Source organism: Akebia trifoliata, chromosome 16, assembly GCF_017979445.1.
Source record: "Akebia trifoliata isolate Shusen 1 chromosome 16, ASM1797944v1, whole genome shotgun sequence".
NCBI classification, from domain to species: domain Eukaryota; kingdom Viridiplantae; phylum Streptophyta; class Magnoliopsida; order Ranunculales; family Lardizabalaceae; genus Akebia; species Akebia trifoliata.
Genome location: NC_141390.1, coordinates 6,453,581 through 6,476,337, shown reverse-complemented (window position 1 = coordinate 6,476,337; position 22,757 = coordinate 6,453,581). Strand labels below are relative to the sequence as shown.

General features: G+C 33.6%; 1 protein-coding gene across 5 annotated transcripts in view; it reads left to right on the top strand.

The window, feature by feature from the left end:
- The first annotated feature begins 2,192 nt into the window (after positions 1-2,192).
- LOC147382443 (disease resistance protein At4g27190-like) overlaps positions 2,193-22,757 on the top strand; it is a 32,962-nt gene continuing 12,397 nt past the window's right edge. Inside the window, exons 1-3 of one of the 5 annotated variants that reach the window (XR_015173415.1) lie at positions 2,193-2,403; positions 2,834-3,082; positions 10,705-10,834. The gene's annotated coding sequence lies outside the window, so the exon portion shown is untranslated. Of the gene's footprint in view, positions 2,404-2,833; positions 3,083-10,704; positions 10,835-16,800; positions 17,012-17,434; positions 17,684-22,757 lie in introns of those variants that run through there. The other 4 variants (XM_086427786.1, XM_086427787.1, XM_086427788.1 and 1 more) reach the window with 4 other exon arrangements.

Genomic DNA, 22,757 nt, shown 5'->3' with positions numbered 1-22,757 from the left:
TAGTTGATATATTTGCTTCAGCTTGAGGGGGAGTATTGGAAAATAATAGATGGTAGTAGTCTAATTATGTTATTTCTATGTAAGGGCATTTATGTCCATTCACCTATGTAAGGGTATTTGTGTCCATTCACCTTTTTTATTATTATAAATATCTGCCCAGCTCTTAATTAGAGACTTGACAATTCTAAAATTCTTCTTAATCCATTGTCTTCAATGCCTTATATGAACTCTTATTTTTCTACTCAAAATTTCTTATTTAAAATATCTTATCATATTCTTAAGGATTGAAGGTTAAAGAATATATCATCTTAATCATGACGGAAAGGGTAAAAAACTTTAATCTAATATTAAAGATGGCTGATTTTGAGGAGAAAATTAACAAGACGCATAGTTTCTAATATTGTTCAAGACCGAGATGATTCATCGGAATTATCATGGTATCATTCGTGGAATATATAATATTTGATGTGTCTCATCTCACACATTGTCTCGTTTGACAATCGAGATGACTAGAATGATATTTTGAAAATTTTGATTAAGTAAAATTCCCTAAATTTATTGGAATTTTGTAATTTTTAATTAAATTTTTTATAATTAAAATAAAATATGATTGTATGAGTATCTTCTAATCAACATTATTCTATATAAATAAACTAGAGTTCACCTATGCTTACGGCACGAGCATTCTTTCTCGGATTAAGGGGGTAAAAGCAAACAAAATAAAGTTAGAAGGTATTATTATAAAAAAAATTGAGATTAAAAGGGTAAAAGATGAAAAACAATAAAAAATTAAATGAGTAAAAGAGGAAATATAATAAAATTAGGGAAGGTGAAGAATAAATAAAATACAGTGGATCTCAAGAAATTATAGTTTCATGGAATGGGTATTAATAAAAAAATTGAGATTAAAACGGTAAGTGATGAAAACTAAAAAAGTGGATAAAAGGGGTAAAGGAGAAAATATTGTAAAGTTAGAGGAGGAGGTATCTTTTTTTGGATTATGGGGTAAAAGTGAAAGAAAATATAATTGAAGGGGTATTATTAAAAAAAATTGAGATTAGAAGGGTAAAAGATGAAAAATAATAAAGTAGATTAAATGAGTAGAATAAGAAATATAATAAAATTAGAGGAGATGAAGAATAAAGAAAATAAAGTGGGTACCATGAAACTATAGCTTGGCAGGAGGTGTAACCAAAAAAATTGTAGATAATGAGAGGTTTGTCCTAGTTGGATTTGTCCCCTATAACATTGTAGTAGATTAGACATTTATGTGTTACACAATTGTTCCAACTTAGTTGTGTTTTATTATATTGATATAAATAAATAATTATAAACTAATTTAAATATTTTAGATTGTCCAAGACAACTCAATCTCATCCATGAATGAGATGACCCATGAAACCAATATTTGAAACCAAGGCAAGAAGTAGAAGTCAAGGACATTTATGAAAACATTTTCAATTTGAAAACACAATAGGTATCTTTGACATTGATGAAAAATATTGTGGGGCATATCCAAAGAGAGCTACTAGTAGCACCCTAAATTTACTTATTACACCCAATTTTCTTAAATTATTTATCACACCCCCAATTAAAAATTAAAACACATATATGGTTAGGATCATATAAAGTCTTAAACCTAAAAACAGAAATCTAGCATAAAAAAGGAGTTAGTATTGGCACTGCAACTTTTCACTTATTTTCTTGGGTAAATTGCCATTTTGTGTGTTGAATGTGACAAAATTCTAATTCGGGTACATTGTTCATTTTGATTCTCAAAACATGTTTTCTAATGAGATTGCCACTTTTATCATCAACGATTTTGTTCACAAATTACTATTAATCTTGCAATTAAAAATTATCAATGGTACTTGACTTTAATATTACTTAAAATAATTTATTAGTAAGATTATAAAATTATCTATAATCTTGCTAGTAATTTTTCGACAAGATTGTTGATTATAAAAGTGGCGATATTGCTAGGAAATAATGCTTTTTGGGAATTAAAATGAGCGGTGAATTGGAATCGAAATTTTGTCATAAGTTGCGGGAAATATATATATATATATATATATTTCCTTTATTTTTAATTAGGGTGTAATAAGTAAAAGTTGGGGTGCCAATAGAAGCTCTACATCTAAATCTTAAAAAAAAAATAAAATAAAAACATTGGATGGATCTACGATGGTCTCTTTCTCTTGTTAATATTGTAATGTAATCCATAACTGAATGAGCTGTAAACCTCTTACATTGACTACTATTCCAAGACCGGGAAGAGGGATCGCCTCAGTAATACGTCCTTGGATTCTACCAACTTGTCTCTTTCTCTATCTGTCTCTTGTTCTCTATTTGGAAGAGTTGAAAGGCCAGTGCAGTGCTGTGCTGTGCTATCACTATTATTTGGTAAGATCTCTTACTTTTTATTCCTAATTAGTTCATTCCTTCTTGTTCAATACGGTTTTTATTGTGACTTTTCTCACCTCAAACGCCTCCCAAAACATAATTTTCCCCAAGTTTTAGTTTCAGAATCTGTTTGGTTGCATCTTGTAATAACAAACATATCAAAAAGTGGGTAGATTTTTCAAACTCGTCTTGACTCGGTTGGATTTTTAGGGAAACAAGTAATAGGATTGATCAAACTGTGAAGGGGTATATCTAAATCTAAATCACCCAAAAATACTTTGGTGAATCTCCCAAGGTCAAGTCATTTGGTTGGGTCAACTCTCAAGTCAATGCTCTTTCTTTCTTTATTATTATTATTAATTTTTTATTTTATTTTAAACACAAATGAATGAGCTGTAATGTAAACCTTTTACATTAATTGACTTTCCAGGACTAGGAGGAGAGGCTTATCGAAGTAGAGAGATAATGAGGCATATTGCAAAATCACAAAATCACTTAACTTTGGTTGAAAGTTTGATCATCTTTGTAAAAGGGCGTTAAGATTCCATGAAATTGTCTCATCATTCTGCGGAAGTAGCCGAAAATTTGAAGGAGAAACAACTTTTTGGAGTTTGGGTTTTAGATTCTCTCTCTTTTTCTCAATTATATTATGAAGAGTTGAAAAGTCGCTAGCTGCTATGTAAGTTCGTTCTCTCTTACTTTTATTCTTTATTATTGTTCATTAAGTTTAATTGTGGCTTTTATCACCTCAAATGCTTCCATTAAGCACACGATTGAAATTAGAGGAAAATCACAATTAATTCCCAAAAATCAGATCTTCTTTTATATTTTAGGGCCTTCTGCTGGGAAGTCGTTTTCAAGGGAATACGAAATCTTTGGAAAATGATTTCCACCGTTTATAACTGCACCTTGTTACAGTAACACACCAAAATGTTTTTAGAATTGGCAACTCACTTCAAACTTGTCTTGACTCGGTTGGATTTCGGGGTGACTCGGCACCTAATTCTATGGAGCTAAGGCAACACCATTTGTTTGAGTTGAGCATAATTTTCATTAGGATGTTTCTGGCCTCAACTCACGGTTGACTGTTGGAATTTAGATAGTTGAATTAGATTTCTTATATATAAATTTGATGTAAATAATATTAATAATAACACTATAATTGAGTTTAGAGATTCTAAATATTTGAGGATGTGTATTCTTGTAAGGATAAAATTAAAAGACGTTTAAACAGATCTCACAATGATATATTTAATAATGAACCTAAAGAACACGAATCTGATATAGAACCTAGGAGAAGCAAGAGAACTACAACAGTAATATCTTTTGGACTAGATTTGATTAGTTTTCTCTTAGAAAGAGATCCTCATATTTTTACCATCACTTTTCAAGGCATCACCTTAACCATTGATACTGGAGACATTGAGGCATTATTGGGGATCGGGTTGGTTGAGAACGGGTCTTGCACGTCGTCCTTCTCCTTTGACTACTATGCTACACATTTGGGCCTCAAGACTCAAGCTATATGGATTGAAGAAGGAAGCTTGACGTCAAAAAGTATTTTTGAGAACCAATTACTATGTTGGTGGCGACTTACAACCAACGCTTTAGGTACTCAGAACTCCATCGATATACACCAAGCATCTCTACCTTTTCTATGTTATCTAGACCCAAGACCGAGTTTCTACGTGTCTCGTCTTTTGATTGACACCCTCCTTGACTCATTGGTGAACCCATTGGGTAAGAACCGTTTGTTAGCTATGCCCCATCTCATTTGTCGCATTTTTCAATAATGGGGTACATCCCACTACCATGGCTCTGCATGGTCATATTGAGAGGATCTAACCCTTCAAAGGGAAGCGATTATTCATCACATGTGAGCAAGGACTCTAAAGTCATATCCTTCTACACATGGAGGAATATGATAACCCCTATGACTATGCGAGACTCGATAAGGAGTTTGATGAGCCTCCTTTTGAGGATGAGCATACACCGAGCCCAGATTTTACCAAAAAGGCCTGGCTCAATCAGATCCCACAATAGGGGCATCGCAATGTCTTTGGGAAACTTTTCAAGGGGTGCACAAGATCACTGAGCACTACAAAGAGATGTAGACGGGCCAACAACTAATAGAGAAGTAGGGGCAAATTTTGGCCTGCATCTAGGAGAAACAGGCTTGTACGAGAATGAGAACAACTCAAAGCTTTGATTCATATTAGGATACTTTTTTTCAACATTTAGGATTTCTACATTTTCTTGTATGTAGTTTAGGAAATTTGTTGGATATTATGCTTGTTATAATTTGTGATATTCTCAGATATAGTTGTAACAAAATTTTGAACTTAATGCCAATTCGAGTTTAAGTGTGATTTGACCTTTTTTTGCACTACATTACATATTGAAGACAATATTTAGTTTAGATTTAGGGATATGAGTTAGTTTCATTGCATAATGTTAGGATTAATTAGTTTCATTTAGAAAACATATATACTTTCGAAAATATTATTTTCAAGATCTAAGTATCTACTTTCAACATTTGAATTTCAATAATCAGTGTCATGTTTTAAAAATTCTGATGTTGAGTCCTTTTTAGTATTTCTTGTTAGAAAATTATAGAATATGATTGCTTTAAAAAAAATTTATGACAATTCTAATTGAGTCATTAGAAATCGAAGCTTAACTGAATAAGTGTTGACCCTCTTATTTGTTTACAGTATTAGGGAAAACTAAGTCTAGTGAACTTTGAATTCCTTGTCCTTTGGTTGGTTGATTAGAAGAAAAATAGAATTGAGATTTATGATGTTTTGGACAGCACCATAGGATTAAACTGGGTATCTTGAAAAAGACTACCTGTTTTTTTAAGAGAAAAAAATGTTGATAACTGAAAAATGGTGAAAGTGAAGAAAAGAAAAGACAAAAGTATAAAAGAGAGCCCAATGATGTCACATGAGAATATTTCAGTAGGGTGAAAGCCGTCAATGGTAAAAACTTGAGTAAGCAGGAATATCACAAATAAAGTCCTTTAAAGGTATTAAAGTGAACATCTATACCTCTCACTACCTCAACATAATTGCTTAGTTTAGAGTTAGAACTTAGGTTGAACCGACCACTTTGAGTAGGTAGGAGTTAAACCTTATTCTAAGAAATTGACATTTTTGGTTTCTTAGTCAAAAAAATTGCACACATACTCAAGGTTAATTAATTTCTAGGATTTTCTAAGATGAGGAATAATGATTAGGACTCTTGTCAAATATAACAACCAATTAATTGATTGATGAAATTTTTCTGTGTTTTCACTATGTATCTTGATCTCGACCTTAATATTTAATAAAGTTGTTTGAATTTTGTGGGTAAATTCACTGTAAAGACTCACGAGTCAAACTCATCTATTAAGGGTAAACTAAGGGTTTAAGGGCTTGTTGCATTTGCTAAATGCAGTCAAGTAACCTATAAAAGTAACTTGTATTTTACTTTTGCTCGAGAGTAGTACAATCTAGGTTTGGAGGTGTGATCAAAGCCTAGAAAGTCATCTTTAAGGCCCAATTTACAGAAACTTTAAGAAAAATTATTCGACAATTCTCCTAAATTGACATAATGCATTGCATAGTCTTTGATTATTGATTATTTTTTGTTAATCTTTATTTGGATCTAATTTGAGTTATTTATTTTTGATAGGTCAAAGATACAAGAATTAACTAGACAAATTAGGAGAACTTCGCGCTTCAATTACAATCCAAAGTCCATGTTAAAGGCCCAATCCAAGTTTTAGGCTTTTTCGGCCCACATTTATCGCGGCGCGATAAAGTGACCACATGGCGTAGTGGAGACAGAAAAACAATTATTGAGATGGCTCTAACTTGCTCGTTACACTATAAATTAGGATTTCTTGATTCTTACGTTGAAGATACGGGGAAGATATTAGAAATTTAGAGATAACCTTAATTATCTCTATAAATAGAGACCAAATCAGAGCAAAAAGACATCTTATATCTTTTTTTTTCTTCTATAGTTTTCTTCTCTTTCAAGCTTTTAAGCTTTTTAATTAGAAGGAGCAAACAACCAGTTTTCAGATAAAGATTAATAAGAAGCATCGTTTCTTTTTCTTTTTTTTTTTTTCTATTTTCTCTTTCATTTTATATTTTTCATTAACATGCAATAATCTATGGCTAGACCCTCGATTAGAGAGGTCGAGGAAGCCAGGAGCAAGATAATTATATTTGGATAATCTATGTTTTGTGTTGTTTATGCTTAATGTTTACATGTGATCACTTTTTAGTAGTTAATCATTGAAACTATCTTGGGTCACCTTAGATTTGATGGTTTAGACTTAGATTAGTTCAATTTAAATCATATTTTATTAATGGTAATTAAAGGCACTTCTTATGATTTTGTATGTCTAGGATTAATCACAAGTTTTAGGTTTATATTTGTATTTTTTATAAAATTCATCTTCCGATCTAATAACATTATATTGTTGATTGGATTGACGTAAAAAGGATTAAACATAGACAAGCTGATAAGATTGATTTTTTTTGTGGATTCGACTGATCTAAGTTCTTTTTACATTGTTGATTCCATCTTTTACTATTTTCAATAGTTTTGATCATTATAAATCAATTTTAATTGATTTCTTTATCCCTTCTTATTTTAAGTTGGAAATCTAAATCAACGTTGTCTCTGTGGATCGACCCTTGCTTGCCAAGATTTTATTTTTATTTGTTTTATGTTATTTTATTCGATAATCTACGACAACAAACAATTGGATTGGATGAAGTTGAAGGGGTTGAAAAGGAAAATAATAATGTGAGATAGTTCATAAAATGGTTGGATGAGAGGGTTACCTTCCACAAAACTGTAGCTAAAGGGACTTTTATCCTTACAAAACTATAACAATTGTGAATCCCACAATTGTGTTTAATTATAAAGACTAGAGTATTGCACAGACATACTTTTGGGGTTAATAGGGTAAAAATGAAAAAAAAAAGTTGGAGGGGTGTTAGAAAAAAATTGAGGTAAAAAGGGTAAAAGATGAACAAAATTAAAGTAGGTTAAAGGTGTAAATAAAAAAGTCTAGTAAAGTTATGGTAAGGGGGTAAAATGTTGGAAGGGTACTATTAAAAGTTTTTGAGGTTAAGGGGTAAAAGATGAAAATCAATAAAGTGATTAAAGAGGTAAAAAATGAAATATAGTAAAGTTAGAAGACGTGAATTGTAAAGAAAATAAAATGGGCCCCACAAAATTATAACTTAGTGGGTTGTTTATCCCACACAAAACTGGTGTGGATGGAACATTTGCCCCACATAACTATAACAAAGTGGGCCCTAAAATTGTTTTTATTATACAAATATATCGAGGTTCCATTAGTAAGGCGTTCATGTGGAATTTTGTTACCCCCACGACAACATTTCAAATTTTCAATAATACCTCCTAGTGATGGTGGTGGTGCGGCTACCCAATAGGAAACAAGTCGACCTTACCCATTAGTGTTGGTGCTTCCAAAGGCCCCTAATACTATATTGTGCTAAAACTACCCATCCTTGTCCTGTAAGAAAACAAATTTCTTTACTTTGAGTTTCGGAAGATCACAATACCCATCTACAAAACTACTAGAGATTGCGTGGACTTGGTTTGGGCTTAGCTAATGTCGGATCAAGCTTATCCATGGACAATCCTATTCTTGTTGGCTACAAATTAGGGATAATACGTTTGGAAGTTACTAAGCTAGTGTGGAAGAAGAATTATTAGATGGATTCTAGAAATGGTGAGATTTAGATAGTCTTCTTGGATGGATTCTAGAAATGGTGAGATTTAGACAGTAAAAGTTATTAAAAAAAAAAAAGCATTACTAAATTGTAAGATATTTATTGTTCAAGTAATCTAATTAATTTAAGGCGCATGATTAAAGAGCAATAAATACACATGGGAAATTAGAATGGGGATATTTTGGTAAAAAAAAATAATTAAGGGTACTTTTGAAACAAAATTCAAGTCCCCAAGTGTATTTATTGCCACACGTTAACAAGACCCTTAAATTATTTGTTAAGTCCATCCTTTTCCACGAGCTTCAAGCATTCCTAAAGGGTTTTAATATGGCGGCATAAGAGAATATCTAGCACCTGCAGGTTAGAGCAGATTCCAAGGTGGTTATTAAGTGCATCAAGGGAAAGTGTACCCCCCCCCCCCCCCATGGAGGGAAGAGAGGTTGGTCAAAGCCATAAGAGCTAGAGCTTCGCTTTTCCAACGAATTAATTTCATTTTCTGCGTTAGAGAATGCAACCAAGCAACGAACTTTTTAGCATGTGTCTTGTAAAGATGAGGGTTTCTTCAAAATTTGAAGCAAGCTACCCGTTTCAAAGTTGAACTCGTTGGAAAATGGCATTGTCTCCCAAGTCCTCCGGAAAAAACTTTGAATTAATCAAAGTTGTTTGGAATCATTAAGGGATTAACAAAAAATCCCTAAATTTTTCTTCCAGAATATTTGTCCTCTTAATTTTTGAGATAAATTACTATTAACTCATCCAGACTTGTTTTCAATGTATTATTGAAAATCTTTGATTTTTCTACGTAAATCTATCATTTTGAAAACAAAGGTAAGAATCTTTCATAATTAAACTATGGGTCTTGTCAACATATGCCCTTAAAGCACACATTAAAGTGCATTAAATACACTTTGGAATTTAAATTTTGTACGGAAAATACCCTTTAAAAAGTTTGTTTTTACAAAATACCCTTAGATTTTAATTTTCAAAGTCTATTTATTGCACTTTAAAGTGTGCCTAAGGGTACAAGGGAACTATTTATCTGGTAAACAATTTCTAACATGTCTAATCTATTGGAAAATAGTAGATAATAGTAGTCTAATTCTGTTATATCTATGTTTTTTTTGTGTAAGGGCATTTAGGTTCATTCACCTATGTAACAGCATTTATGTCCATTCACCTTTTTTATTATTATAAATATCTGCCAAGTTCTTAATTAGAGACTTGACAATTCTTCTTGGTATCAAAGCCATTAGAATCTATTTCTTGGTTTTCCTTCGATCTCATTCATCTTTCTTTTTCTCTTCTTTTCTCCTCCATTCTATAGAAAAATCAACTAATCTAAAATAACCTCGTTAAGTAGTCTCCCCTTCAGGGGTTCTTTTTTCCCTCTTTTTGCTAGGGTTTTGATCACATGTTGCGATAACTTTATGCATTGTGTTTCATGCCCTAGTTTGTTCATCATTAGCCTATTGGCTAGACTGTTGGGTCCCTTTTTTGTCTGCGATAGTAGTATTGTAGCCTGTGGAGGTGTGCAACAACACCTAGGGTGCCTTTAGAGACCTTTGATAGTGGCTACAAAGTCTGTTTGTGATTTGTGATAGAAAAAAGGGTTGTTCAACAACCTACAGCGGCAAGAAAGATTTTTTTAGGTCTACAAACCTTGTAACAAAAACCATAGAGCTATCTGTGATTTGTGACGACAACAAAAACTATTTGGGTGCTGTTTAGCAACTTACGACAGTAAGAAAACCTCTTTGGGAGGCCTACGACAGCACCTAGGGTACCTTAGAGACCCGCCAGCAGCTATAGGGTTGTCTATGATCTCTAATGACAGCAACATCTTTTTTGAGACTGTTTAGCAACCCACAACAGTAAGAACACCTCTTTGGGAGGCCTACGACAGCACCTAGGGTGCCTTTAGAAACCTACGACAGAGAGTAAACCTCTTTGGGAGGCCTACGACAACAACTGTAGGGCTGTCTATGATCTACAACGGCATCAGTATTTATTTTGGGACTGTTTAGCAACCCACGATAGTGAGAAAACCCCTTTGGGAGGCCTACAATACTTGTGACAGTAGCTATAGTGTTGTGTGGAATTGGCGACAGTAACTACGACTTCCTGGCTTTAATTCTCGGTAATAAAGCTTGTTACTTAGGTAACCCTCCTTAATTTCTACTATACGAGATCTCCCTTCAATCCACAAGTATCGTCACTTCTTGTTCAACATAAGCTATGACATCTACTCACGAGATATAGGACTCCCATACTACTCTTGGGGGAAATTCTTCTAAACAACGGATTACTACTGCTCTGTTAGATAGTCATAACTTTCAGTTCTGGTCTCGATTTGTGCGATTTTATTTGGGTAGTAGAGGTAAATCCGATTGGTTATTGGGCATCATCCCTACTACTGATCCCAAATTTGAACAATGAGAAATTGATAATTGTACCATTCTTTGATGGTTATTTAACTCTATGGAGCAGTGCATCTATACCATATTCATGTACCATGAGATTGTCTCTTCTTTGTGGTCAGCCCTCACTCAGACATATGTGCATACTATGAATGACTTGAAGATTTATGAGTTGTATCGAGATATTACTCAAGCTACCCAAGACACTCAGAGTGTGGCGGATTACTTTGGTTTCCTTCAGTCGCATTGGGAGGAGCTCTCATACTATGAGTTTATGGTTGAGTTGTCTGCAGAAGCAGCTGGGTATATGGTTAAACAGATTGGTCGACATCAGACATATCGGTTCTTCATGGGTCTACGTCCTGAGTTTGAAGTATTTCGGACACAGATCCTTAACACCACTCATTTACCATCTTTATTTGAGATATTTGTGACCATTGATAGTAATGAGAGTTGTCGCCGTGTAGTTTCTTCTCAGACTTAGGTCCCTGAAATTATCTTTGCCCCAGTTACAGATCAGATAGCTCTCGCAATTAATTCAGGGTTCTCTGACTCTCGTACTCAAGGACATGGAAGTTGAGCCCGTGAAGACCGTGGATGTGGTAAAGGGAGTGGCCTTACTTGTAGCCATTGTGGGAAGATTAGACAAGAGAAAACCCATTACTTTCAGCTCTATCCTCACCTTTTGAGATCTTCTGTGGGACAACTTTCTCCTCATGCTGCTACTGTAGAGTCTGCATCAATTTCTCAAAGTACTCTTGGCACTATCGATTTGCAATACCTCCAGACTCAGATTGTAGCCATTGTATGGGATCAGATCCAAGCTCACAGTCCCTCATCCTCAACTGTTGCGTCAGTTATTACACTTTCATGTACATCTTCTGTACTTCATGCTACTCAGTTTAGCTTTGCTCCTCTAACATGGGTAATTGATTATGACACCTCCAATCACATGACTGGTGAGTCTAGTTATTTTACATCCTCTATTTTCTGTATTGCTCATTGGGAGGTTCGTCTTGCTGATGGGTCTCTTACACCTATCCACAACAAGGGTACTATCTCATTATCCCCTAATTTTTCTCTTGACTCTGTGCTTCATGTCCTTCACTTATCTCTTTACTTTTTATCTGTGAGTAGCATTACTAAATCTTTAAATTGTTCTGTAAGCTTTTTACTACTCACTATATTTTTCAGGACCTAGCTTCAAGGAAGATTTTTGGCAAGGGGTATGAGAAGGATATATTGTACATGTTTGAATCTCGACGATTGCGACTCTGGCTTCCATGCTTCCATCTTCTAAAAGCCATACTTTTTCATCTTAATTTTTAGGTTTATGGCATGCTCGTTTAGAACATGCTAATTTTTAGCATTTGTGTTCTTTATTTCTTGTTTTAAAAACTTCTTGTAATGGGCAAAAATTTCAGTGCTCTGTGTGTGAACTCTCTAAACACACTCGTACCTCTTATATTTCTCGTATGCATCAGTTTAATGCAATATTTGATTTAGTTCATTCTGATGTTTGGGGGCCTTCCCCTGTTACTGCGTTTAATGGTCATAGATACTATGTTACATTTATAGATGATTATTTTTGTTGCACTTGAGTTTATTTGATGCATTTTTGTTCTAAGGCACTCCCTATTTTTGTTAATTTTCTTAAGATGATTCAAACTCAATACAACATCACGGTTAAATCTCTTAGGTCAGATAATGAGAGGGAATATATTTCGGATGGGATTCGTTCCCATCTTCATGAGAATGGTAATCTCCATCAGTTGACATGTCCATATACTCCTGAGCAAAATGGGGTGACAGAATGTAAGAATCTTCATTTCATAAATACAGTTCGGTGTCTTCTTTGAGGCATGCATGTGCCTAAAGCCTATTGGAATATGGCAGTTCTAACTGCGACTTTTCTTATTAATTGCATTTTGGGTCACATCTTAGGGGAATAGGTACCTTTTCATGTTCTTCAACCCGACCGCACTCTCCTCCCTATTACTCCTAAAGTCTTTGGGTGCACGTGCTTTATTCAAGATAGGACTCCCACTCGTACTAAATTAGATGATAAAGCCATTTGGTGCGTCTTCTTGAATTATTCCACTATGTCGAAGGGGTATCGGTGTTATGATCTGATTTCTCACCGTGTCATACATTCTCTTAATATTACATTCTTTGAAAATATTCCACATTTTCGTACTACTTCTACTTTGCAAGAACCTTTTTCTTCATAGGACCCATCACCTATAGTGCTACCCTCTCCAATCTTTCCTTCACCTTTGTCGGAGTTTCAGGTCTACACTCATCGTTCTCGTCTATCTCCACCCTTGCCAACCTACTCCTTGGACTCAGGTATATCATCTCCTACCCTTACACTTATACCTGCTCTTATTCCTTTTATTTCTAACTTTCACTTGCCTATTGCTCTTCGCAAAGGTAAGCGATGGTGTGTTATTAATCATCCCATTTCCTAGTTTATTTCTTATCAGGGTCTTTTTCCTTCTTATCAGGTTAAACTGTGCTCTCATTGATTCTATTCAAGTTCATCGGTCTGTATCAAAGGCTTTGTAAGATCCTCAGTAGACTAAAGCTACGACTGTTGAGATGAATGCTTTGCAAAAAAATAATACCTGAGAACTTGTTACCTTTCCATCTGGGGAGTGGATCGTTAATTGTAAATGAGTCTTTATGGCGAAATATCTCGTTGCTAAGATGCAACTCGTTGCTAAGGGATTTACGCAGACTTCAAGAAAAGATTTTAGTGCCACCTTTGCCTCTGTTGCCAAACTTTCTACTGTTCATTTTCTTATTTCTTTAGCTGCTTGTCACTCATGGCCCCTTCATCAACTCGATGTGAAGAACGCTTTTTTGAACGGTGATTTAATTGAAGTTATATATATGGACCCCCTCATGGGTTTCGTCTTTAGGAAAAGTATTGTGGGAAGCTATGTCGCCTTCTCAAATCTTTGTATGACCTGAAATAGTTTTCGCGAGCTTGGTTTTAGCGTTTTTCAGAAGTAATTTTGTCTATGGACTTTATCAGATGCCACTCAGATCATACTTGCTTTGTTCATTGAGGATTGGATAGTCGCTATACCATTGTTTTAGTGTATATAGATGATATTATCCTGATAGGAGATGATGCATAGTGGATTGACAAGGTGCAGATGATGTTGGGTCGTGCCTTTGAGGTTAAGGACTTGGGTCCTCTCAAGTACTTTTTGGGGATAGAAGTAGCTCACTCTCAATGTGGTATTTCGTTATCTTAGTGCAAATACACATTGGACCTTCTTCAGGACATTAATATGCTTGGTTGTCATCATGTCTCTTTTTCTATGGATTAAAATCATTGACTTTATATTTAATTTGGTGATTTATTATCTGATCCGGCTTCTTATCAGAGGCTTGTAGGTCATCTGATTTATTTGATTAACACTAAATCAGATTTGAGCTTTGCGACTAGTGTAGTCAGTCAGTTTATGCATACTCCGAGTACGTCTCATCTTGACGCCATTCATCATATTCTTCGCTACTTGAAGTCACGTCCTGGTCTTGGACTTTTCTACTCATTCACTGTTCAGACACATTTGTCGTGTTTCACTGATGCTGACTTTCTTACAGATTAGAGATCGACATCTAGTTTCTATACATTCCATGAAGGTAACCTTATCTCATGGAAAAGTAAGAAATAAAGTGTGGTATCTTCTTCTTCTTCTGAAGCTGAGTATTGTGCTATGACTCTTGGCACATTTGAGCTTCTCTGACTTTGATTTTTACTATCATAAATGGGATTTCCTCATTCTGATTTTCCTTATTGTTCTGCGACAACAAGTCTACTATTATGCTTGTTTCTGACGTAATTCTTCTTGAACAAACTAAGCATATAGAGGTTGATGTTCACTTTCTCATGGAGAAAGTTCGATTTTGTGCTCTTTAGGTAGTCATTGTATCTTCTTTAGATCAGCTCGTTGACATATTTACAAAGTCTGTTGGTTCTTCTATCTCTAATCTCATCTTATTAAGTGGGTTTAGTTGATATATTTGCTCCAGCTTGAGGGGGAGTATTGAAAAATAATAGATGGTAGTAATTTAATTCTGTTATTTTTGTGTAAGGGCATTTATGTCCATTCACCTATGTAAGGGTATTTGTGTCCATTCACTTTTTTTATTATTATGAATATCTGCCCAGCTCTTAATTAGAGACTTGACAATTCTAAAATTCTTCTTAATCCATTGTCTTCAATGCCTTGTATGAACTCTTATTTTTCTACACAAAAGTTCTTATTCAAAATATCCTATCATATTCTTAAGGATTGAAGGTTAAAGAATATATCATCTTAATCATGACGGAAAGGGTAAAAAACTTTAATCTAATATTAAAGATGGCTGATTTTGAGGAGAAAATTAACAAGAAGCATAGTTTCAAATATTGTTCAAGTCCGAGATGATTCGTCGGAATTATCATGGTATCATTCGTGGAATATATAATATTTGATGTGTCTCATCTCACACATTGTCTCGTTTGACAATCGAGATGACTAGAATGATATTTTGAAAATTTTGATTAAGTAAAATTCCCTAAGTTTATTGGAATTTTGTAATTTTTAATTAATTTTTTTATAATTAAAATAAAATATGATTGTATGAGTATCTTCTAATCAACATTATTCTATATAAATAAACTAGAGTTCACCTATGCCTACGGCACGAGCATCTTTTCTCGGGTTAAGGGGGTAAAAGCAAACAAAATAAAGTTAGAAGGTATTATTATAAAAAAAATTGAGATTAAAAGGGTAAAAGATGAAAAATAATAAAAAATTAAAGGGGTAAAAGAGGAAATATAATAAAATTAGGGAAGGTGAAGAATAAATAAAATACAGTGGATCTCAAGAAATTATAGTTTCATGGAATGGGTATTAATAAAAAAATTGAGATTAAAATGGTAAGTGATGAAAACTAATAAAGTGGATTAAAGGGATAAAGGAGAAAATATTGTAAAATTAGAAGAGGAGGCATCTTTTTTTGGATTATGGGGTAAAAGTGAAAGAAAATAGAATTGAAGGGGTATTATTAAAAAAAATTGAGATTAGAAGGGTAAAAGATGAAAAATAATAAAATAGATTAAATGAGTAGAATAAGAAATATAATAAAATTAGAGGAGGTGAAGAATAAAGAAAATAAAGTGGGTACCATGAAACTATAGCTTGGCAGGAGGTGTAACCAAAAAAATTGTAAATAATGGGAGGTTTGTCGTAGTTGGATTTGTCCCCTATAACATTGTAGTGGATTAGACATTTATGTGTACAAAATTGTTCCAACTTAGTTGTGTTTTATTATATTGATATAAATAAATAATTATAAACTAATTTAAATATTTTAGATTGTCCAAGACAACTCAATCTCATCCATGAATGAGATGACCCATGAAACCAAGATTTGAAACCAAGGCAAGAAGTAGAAGTCAAGGACATTTATGAAAATATTTTCAATTTGAAAACACAATAGGTATCTTTGACATTGATGAAAAATATTGTGGGGCACATCCAAGGAGAGCTACTAGTAGCACCCTAACTTTACTTATTACACCCAATTTTCTTAAATTATTTATCACACCCCCAATTAAAAATTAAAACATATATATGGTTAGGATCATATAAAGTCTTAAACCCAAAAACAGAAATCTAGCATAAAAAAGGAGTTAGTATTGGCACTGCAACTTTTCACTTATTTTCTTGGGTAAATTGCCATTTTGTGTGTTGAATGTGACAAAATTCTAATCCGGGTGCATTGTTCATTTTGATTCTCAAAACATGTTTTCTAATGAGATTGCCACTTTTATCATCAATGATTTTGTTCACAAATTACTATTAATCTTGCAATTAAAAATATCAATGGTACTTGACTTTTATATTACTTAAAATAATTTATTAGTAAGATTATAAAATTATCTATAATCTTGCTAGTAATTTTTTGACAAGATTGTTGATTATAAAAGTGGTGATATTGCTAGGAAATAATGCTTTTTGGGAATTAAAATGAGCGGTGTATTGGAATTGAAATTTTGTCATAAGTTGCGGTAAATATATATATATTTTTTTCCTTTATTTTTAATTAAGGTGTAAGAAGTAAAAGTTGGGGTGCCAATAGAAGCTCTACATCTAAATCTTACAAAAAAAAAAATAAAATAAAAACATTGGATGGATCTACGATGGTCTCTTTCTCTTGTTAATATTGTAATGTAATCCATAACTGAATGAGCTGTAAACCTCTTACATTGACTAACATTCCAAGACCAGGAAGAGGGATCGCCTCTGTACTACGTCCTTGGATTCCACCACCTTGTCTCTTTCTCTATCTGTCTCTTGTTCTCTATTTGGAAAAGTTGAAAGGCCAGTGCAGTGCAGTGCTGTGCTGTGCTATCACAATTATTTGGTAAGATCTCTTACTTTTTATTCCTAATTAGTTCATTCCTTCTTGTTCAATACGGTTTTTATTGTGACTTTTCTCACCTCAAACGCCTCCCAAAACATAATTTTCCCCAAGTTTTAGTTTCAGAATCTGTTTGGTTGCATCTTGTAATAACAAACATATCAAAAAGTGAGTAGATTTTTCAAACTCGTCTTGACTCGGTTGGATTTTTAGGGAAACAAGTAATAGGATTGATCAAACTGTGAAGGGGTATATCTAAATCTAAATCACCCAAAAATACTTTGGTGAATCTCCCAAGGTCAAGTCATTTGGTTTGGTCAACTCTCAAGTCAATGCTCTTTCTTTCTTTATTATTATTATTAATTTTTTTTTTAACACAAATGAATGAGCTGTAATGTAAACCTTTTACATTAATTGACTTTCCAGGACTAGGAGGAGAGGCTTATCAAAGTAGAGAGATAATGAGGCATATTTCAAAATCACAAAATCACTTAACTTTGGTTGAAAGTTTGATCATCTTTGTAAAAGGGCGTTAAGATTCCATGAAATTGTCTCATCATTCTGCGGAAGTAGCCGAAAATTTGAAGGAGAAACAACTCTTTGGAGTTTGGATTTTAGATTCTCTCTCTTTTTCTCAATTATATTATGAAGAGTTGAAAAGTCGCTAGCTGCTATGTAAGTTCGTTCTCTCTTACTTTTATTCTTTATTATTGTTCATTAAGTTTAATTGTGGCTTTTATCACCTCAAATGCTTCCATTAAGCACACGATTGAAATTAGAGGAAAATCACAATTAATTCCCAAAAATCAGATCTTCTTTTATATTTTAGGGCCTTCTGCTGGGAAGTCGTTTTCAAGGGAATACGAAATCTTTGGAAAATGATTTCCACCGTTTATAACTGCACCTTGTTACAGTAACACACCAAAATGTTTTTAGAATTGGCAACTCACTTCAAACTTGTCTTGACTCGGTTGGATTTCGGGGTGACTCGGCACCTAATTCTATGGAGCTAAGGCAACACCATTTGTTTGAGTTGAGCATAATTTTCATTAGGATGTTTCTGGCCTCAACTCACGGTTGACTGTTGGAATTTAGATAGTTGAATTAGATTTCTTATATATAAATTTGATGTAAATAATATTAATAATAACACTATAATTGAGTTTAGAGATTCTAAATATTTGAGGATGTGTATTCTTGTAAGGATAAAATTAAAAGACGTTTAAACAGATCTCACAATGATATATTTAATAATGAACCTAAAGAACACGAATCTGATATAGAACCTAGGAGAAGCAAGAGAACTACAACAGTAATATCTTTTGGACTAGATTTGATTAGTTTTCTCTTAGAAAGAGATCCTCATATTTTTAAAGATGCAAATTCGACACTTGAGGCTCCATTTTGGAAAGAAGCTATAGATAGTGAAATAGATTCAATTATGAGTAATAACACTTGGGAGTTCGTCAATGTACTTCCTGGAAATAAAACAATTGGTTGTAAATGGATTTTCAAAAGAAATTTAAATACTATAGATAAATATAAGGCTAAATTAGTGGCTAAAGGGTATAAACAAAAAAAGGCATTGGCTTTTTTGACACTTATTCTCCTATTTCTAGAATCATTTTTGTTAGACTTATTATTGCTACAGCTTCCATTTATAATTTAGAAATTCATTAAATGGATGTAAAAACTATTTTTTAAAATGGAGAACTTGATGAAGAAATATATATGGACCAACTGGAAGGATTTGTAACTAAATGACATGAAAATAAAATTTGTAGATAAATAAAATCCTGTATAATTTAAAACAAGCTCCAAAATAGTAGCATGAAAAGTTTGATAATGTAATGATATTAAATGAATTTAGAATCAACAAAGCTGATAAGTGTGTTTATTATAAAATTATAGTTGATTCTTATGTGATTATTTGCCTATATGTAGATGACATGCTTATTTTTGGATCTAATATAAATGTTGTGAATCAAACTAGGAAATTGTTGTTTAGAAATTTTGACATGAAAGACTTAGGTCCTGTTGATGTAATTCTTGGAATAAAAATTTATAGAAATGTTAATGGATTTGGTTTATCTCAATCTCATTATATTGAAAATGTTTTGAAACGTTTTAATTAGTTTGATTGTATTCTTGCAAAAATACCTTTTGATCCAAATTGTAAATTGATGAAAAATGTTGGTAAAGGTGTTTCTCAATTAGAATATTCTCAAGTTATTGGTTGTTTAATGTATATTATGAATTTATAAAGTCAGGTATTGCGTATTCAGTAAATAAATTTAGTAGATACACTAGCAACCCAGGATATGATCACTAGGAAGTTTTGGTGAGAATCATGAGATACTTAAGGTATATCATGAATTATAAATTGCATTATTATAGGTATCCTACCATATTGGAAGGATATAATGATGTCAATTAGATATCAGACTTAGAAGAGTTGAACTCCACTAGTGGCTATATTTTCATACTTAGAAGTGCAATAATCTTATGGAAATCCACCAAGCAAACATGCATAGGTTGTTCTACCATGGAATCTGAGTTTATTGCCATGGACAAGATTGGTGAAGAAGCTAAGAGGTTTAGGAATTTTCTTGTTAACATTCCTATTTGGCCTAAGCCAATATATGCTATGTCTATTCATTGTGACAACCAAGCTACCATTGCGATAGCCAAAAATAATATATATAATGACAAACCAAGGCATATTAAATGGAGACACAACTCCGTAAAACAACCACTTTCTAATGGGATAATTTCCATTGATTTTGCAAAGTCTAAGGAAAATTTGGCGAATCCTTTAACAAAAGGATTATCTAGAGAGTTAATTACATCGACTTCGAGGGGAATGGGCTTAAAGTCTATCAATTAAAAATTACTTTAATGGAAATCCAACCTAATTGATTGGAGATCCCAAAATCTAGGTTCAATGAGAAAACCAATTGGATATGATTTAAAAGAAAGCACTAATGGAACATATTGTTCCAAATCCATTCCTATGAAGTATTTAGTGTTGCTTGTAAAGAAGAAAGGTTGAAGTATAACTTTTTAATGTTGCCTATACTTGTAAAAGTGAAGTATAACAGGATACTTCTCATGGGCACACCTAAATGAGTGTAGAATGTGGCTGATTCTGTAGGAGTTTAGGCTACACTCTGTAAAGCACTCATGATACCAGATTTTGTTCAAGGCCAAAATGAATACCATCGATAGAACTTGACAGTTGATTGATTAACTTATGTGTATAGTCTATTATTTTGGTTTACACTAAAGGTTGGCAGTTCAAGTCTTAAAGTCCACTAATCGACTATTAAATCCAATAGACTTATACTAGGTAAGGTTCAAGTCCAAAAGACATTTATACTAAAACATGGTTGATCAAAAAGTTCTCTCTCTTTCTCTCTCTCTCTCTCTCTCTATATATATATATATATATATATATGTATATTGTGTTTTTTGCATTCATGTGGGGGATTGTTGGAATTTAGAGGATTGAATTTGAAAATTCTTTAATATTTGATGGGTTTTAAGTTTTAACCGTAGGGTAAAAACCCAATCCCAACTTTATGCTTTTTTGTTTTTGCTTTATGCTTTATGCGTTTTTGCTTTAGTTGTTAGTATTGTTTTTGCCTTGTGTAATTTTAGTCCACATTGATTAGGAGAAGAGTTGATTTGCAACTCTTAAATAGTTGTACTTCTATTAGCTTTAAAGTTGATAGAAGTATTGGATGGGCTCACACATGCACGGGGGCCCAAGAGGAAAACCGAGGTTCCAATTGGGATTTGGATCCCATTAGTCTGAAAATCTTAATGCGTGGTGCACGTACGACGTGCGCACAGGGGGGGGTGCAAAATCTCAGATTTATACGTCATGTGGGTGTGCGCGAAGGCTCGTTTTTGCTTTAAAGGCCCAGTACAGAACAAAGAGGATTCTGACTACTTTGAGCAGTCACTTCCTCTTAGGAGATCGAACAAATTTTCCCAACGTGACCGTTGGGTGCAGAGCTACCCCTGAAGTTTATGAACAATTTGTTAGATATGTGGTCTAAAATATGACTAAACAATTAACAAGAATGGAACAATTCTGTTGAAGTAGAGAAATACCTTGACTGAAGATTTAAGATCTGATTTTGTATGAGCACTCCAAGCAATTCAACCACACTTTCTCTGAAAATAAAACAGAAGTTAAAGAGTAACTTATCGGTTAGAAATCTGATTGAGGCACAAGCATAGCTTGTTGTCCTATAGTTAAGATTCTCCCTGCACTCGAATGAAGATGCTGTCCAAGTAGTTGTGATCACCTCCTAGGATACATTGATTAATCCCTCACCAATCAACACTGTTAGATGATGGATTTAGGAACTCGTTGATGTGTACTCCAAGAAATCAGAAATCCCTCTAAAACAGCCAAGGAGCTTTTCAAAAACAAAAAAAGAGGAAATTTGGAACAGGGAATGAGCCTTCAAAATCTAAAGTCATGAAACCTAGAATACCTAAGGATTTTCCTCAGATTTGGAGAAGGGAAGATATGATTTCTTTTAGAGAGAGAAGTAATTACATGGTTTCTTAGAGGAGAAGAGTTTGTAGGCCACTGGAGTCCAACAACTCTAAACGTGTAGAAACCACATGTTCCACAATTCCCTTAAATCTCTCTAGCTCGTTAAAGAGTGTAATGTTGGACTGTTACAAAGAAGAATACATTGAATTGTTTCAAAAGAATTTGTTTTAGAGATTCTTATGAGAAGGACCAAAAGAAAAAAAATAAAATAATTAGGACTTTTGAATAAAAGAAAAAAAAAATTCATTATTCACAAATAATATGGACAAGTAAAAACTCCATATACTAACAATTTGAGCTTCCCATTCTTTTTTGGATATGCCACTATATTGGCAATCCACTTAACGAATTTTCAACTTATCTATTTTTACTAATACGACATCCGCCAGTCGAGGGGGAATTCTTCTAGATTTTGTTTTACAGGTTGTTATTTTCTTTGGCATTTAATGCATGCGACATGCTATACTCCGGAATACCATGCATTTCATTAACAGTCCAATCAAATGCATTTACGTTACTTTTAAGAAAAGAAACTAAATTAGACTTTTCATTAGAAGTCAGACCTTACCTGATGTATGAAACTTCACTTCCCAAGTTCATTGCCTCCACTATATGCATCCCCTCATCCACATCCTATGGTTTTTGTAATTGCTATTTGTCCCCCACTTTTGACTTTCCTTTGGCTGAATAGCAGCTCTGAGTGGTTGAGTAGCAGTCATTAATTCCACTTCCTGCCCAGTGTCATGTTGTAAGTGGAGAGGGTGTCAATGATAACTAGCTGAGTCATCAGAGTGATAGGCCCAGCTGTCATAGGCAGTGTGATCTCTCCAAGGGTTCAGTCCTTGCTCCACTAAATCCATAGATGGTTGTCTTAGCTGGTTCCATAGATTGTTGAGCAGTCCCCATTTTATCAAATGCTTCCTTGAAAGTATGTCGCCAGAGCTCCCACTATCTATTATAGTCCTCTTGGCTACAAAGTTTCCCACAATTAGTTAAGACAAGTGCATCTTCATGTGGGGAAATCCCCATCTCCAGATCCTTCTCAGAGAAGGCAATTATAGACCTTGGATTAGCTGCCAAGTACTTAGTCGTCTCCACTAACTTTGGATTTCTGGAAACTTCAAAAACTTCTCTAGCATGGTTGACCTTCTGTTTCTTGTTTATTTTTCTTAGACT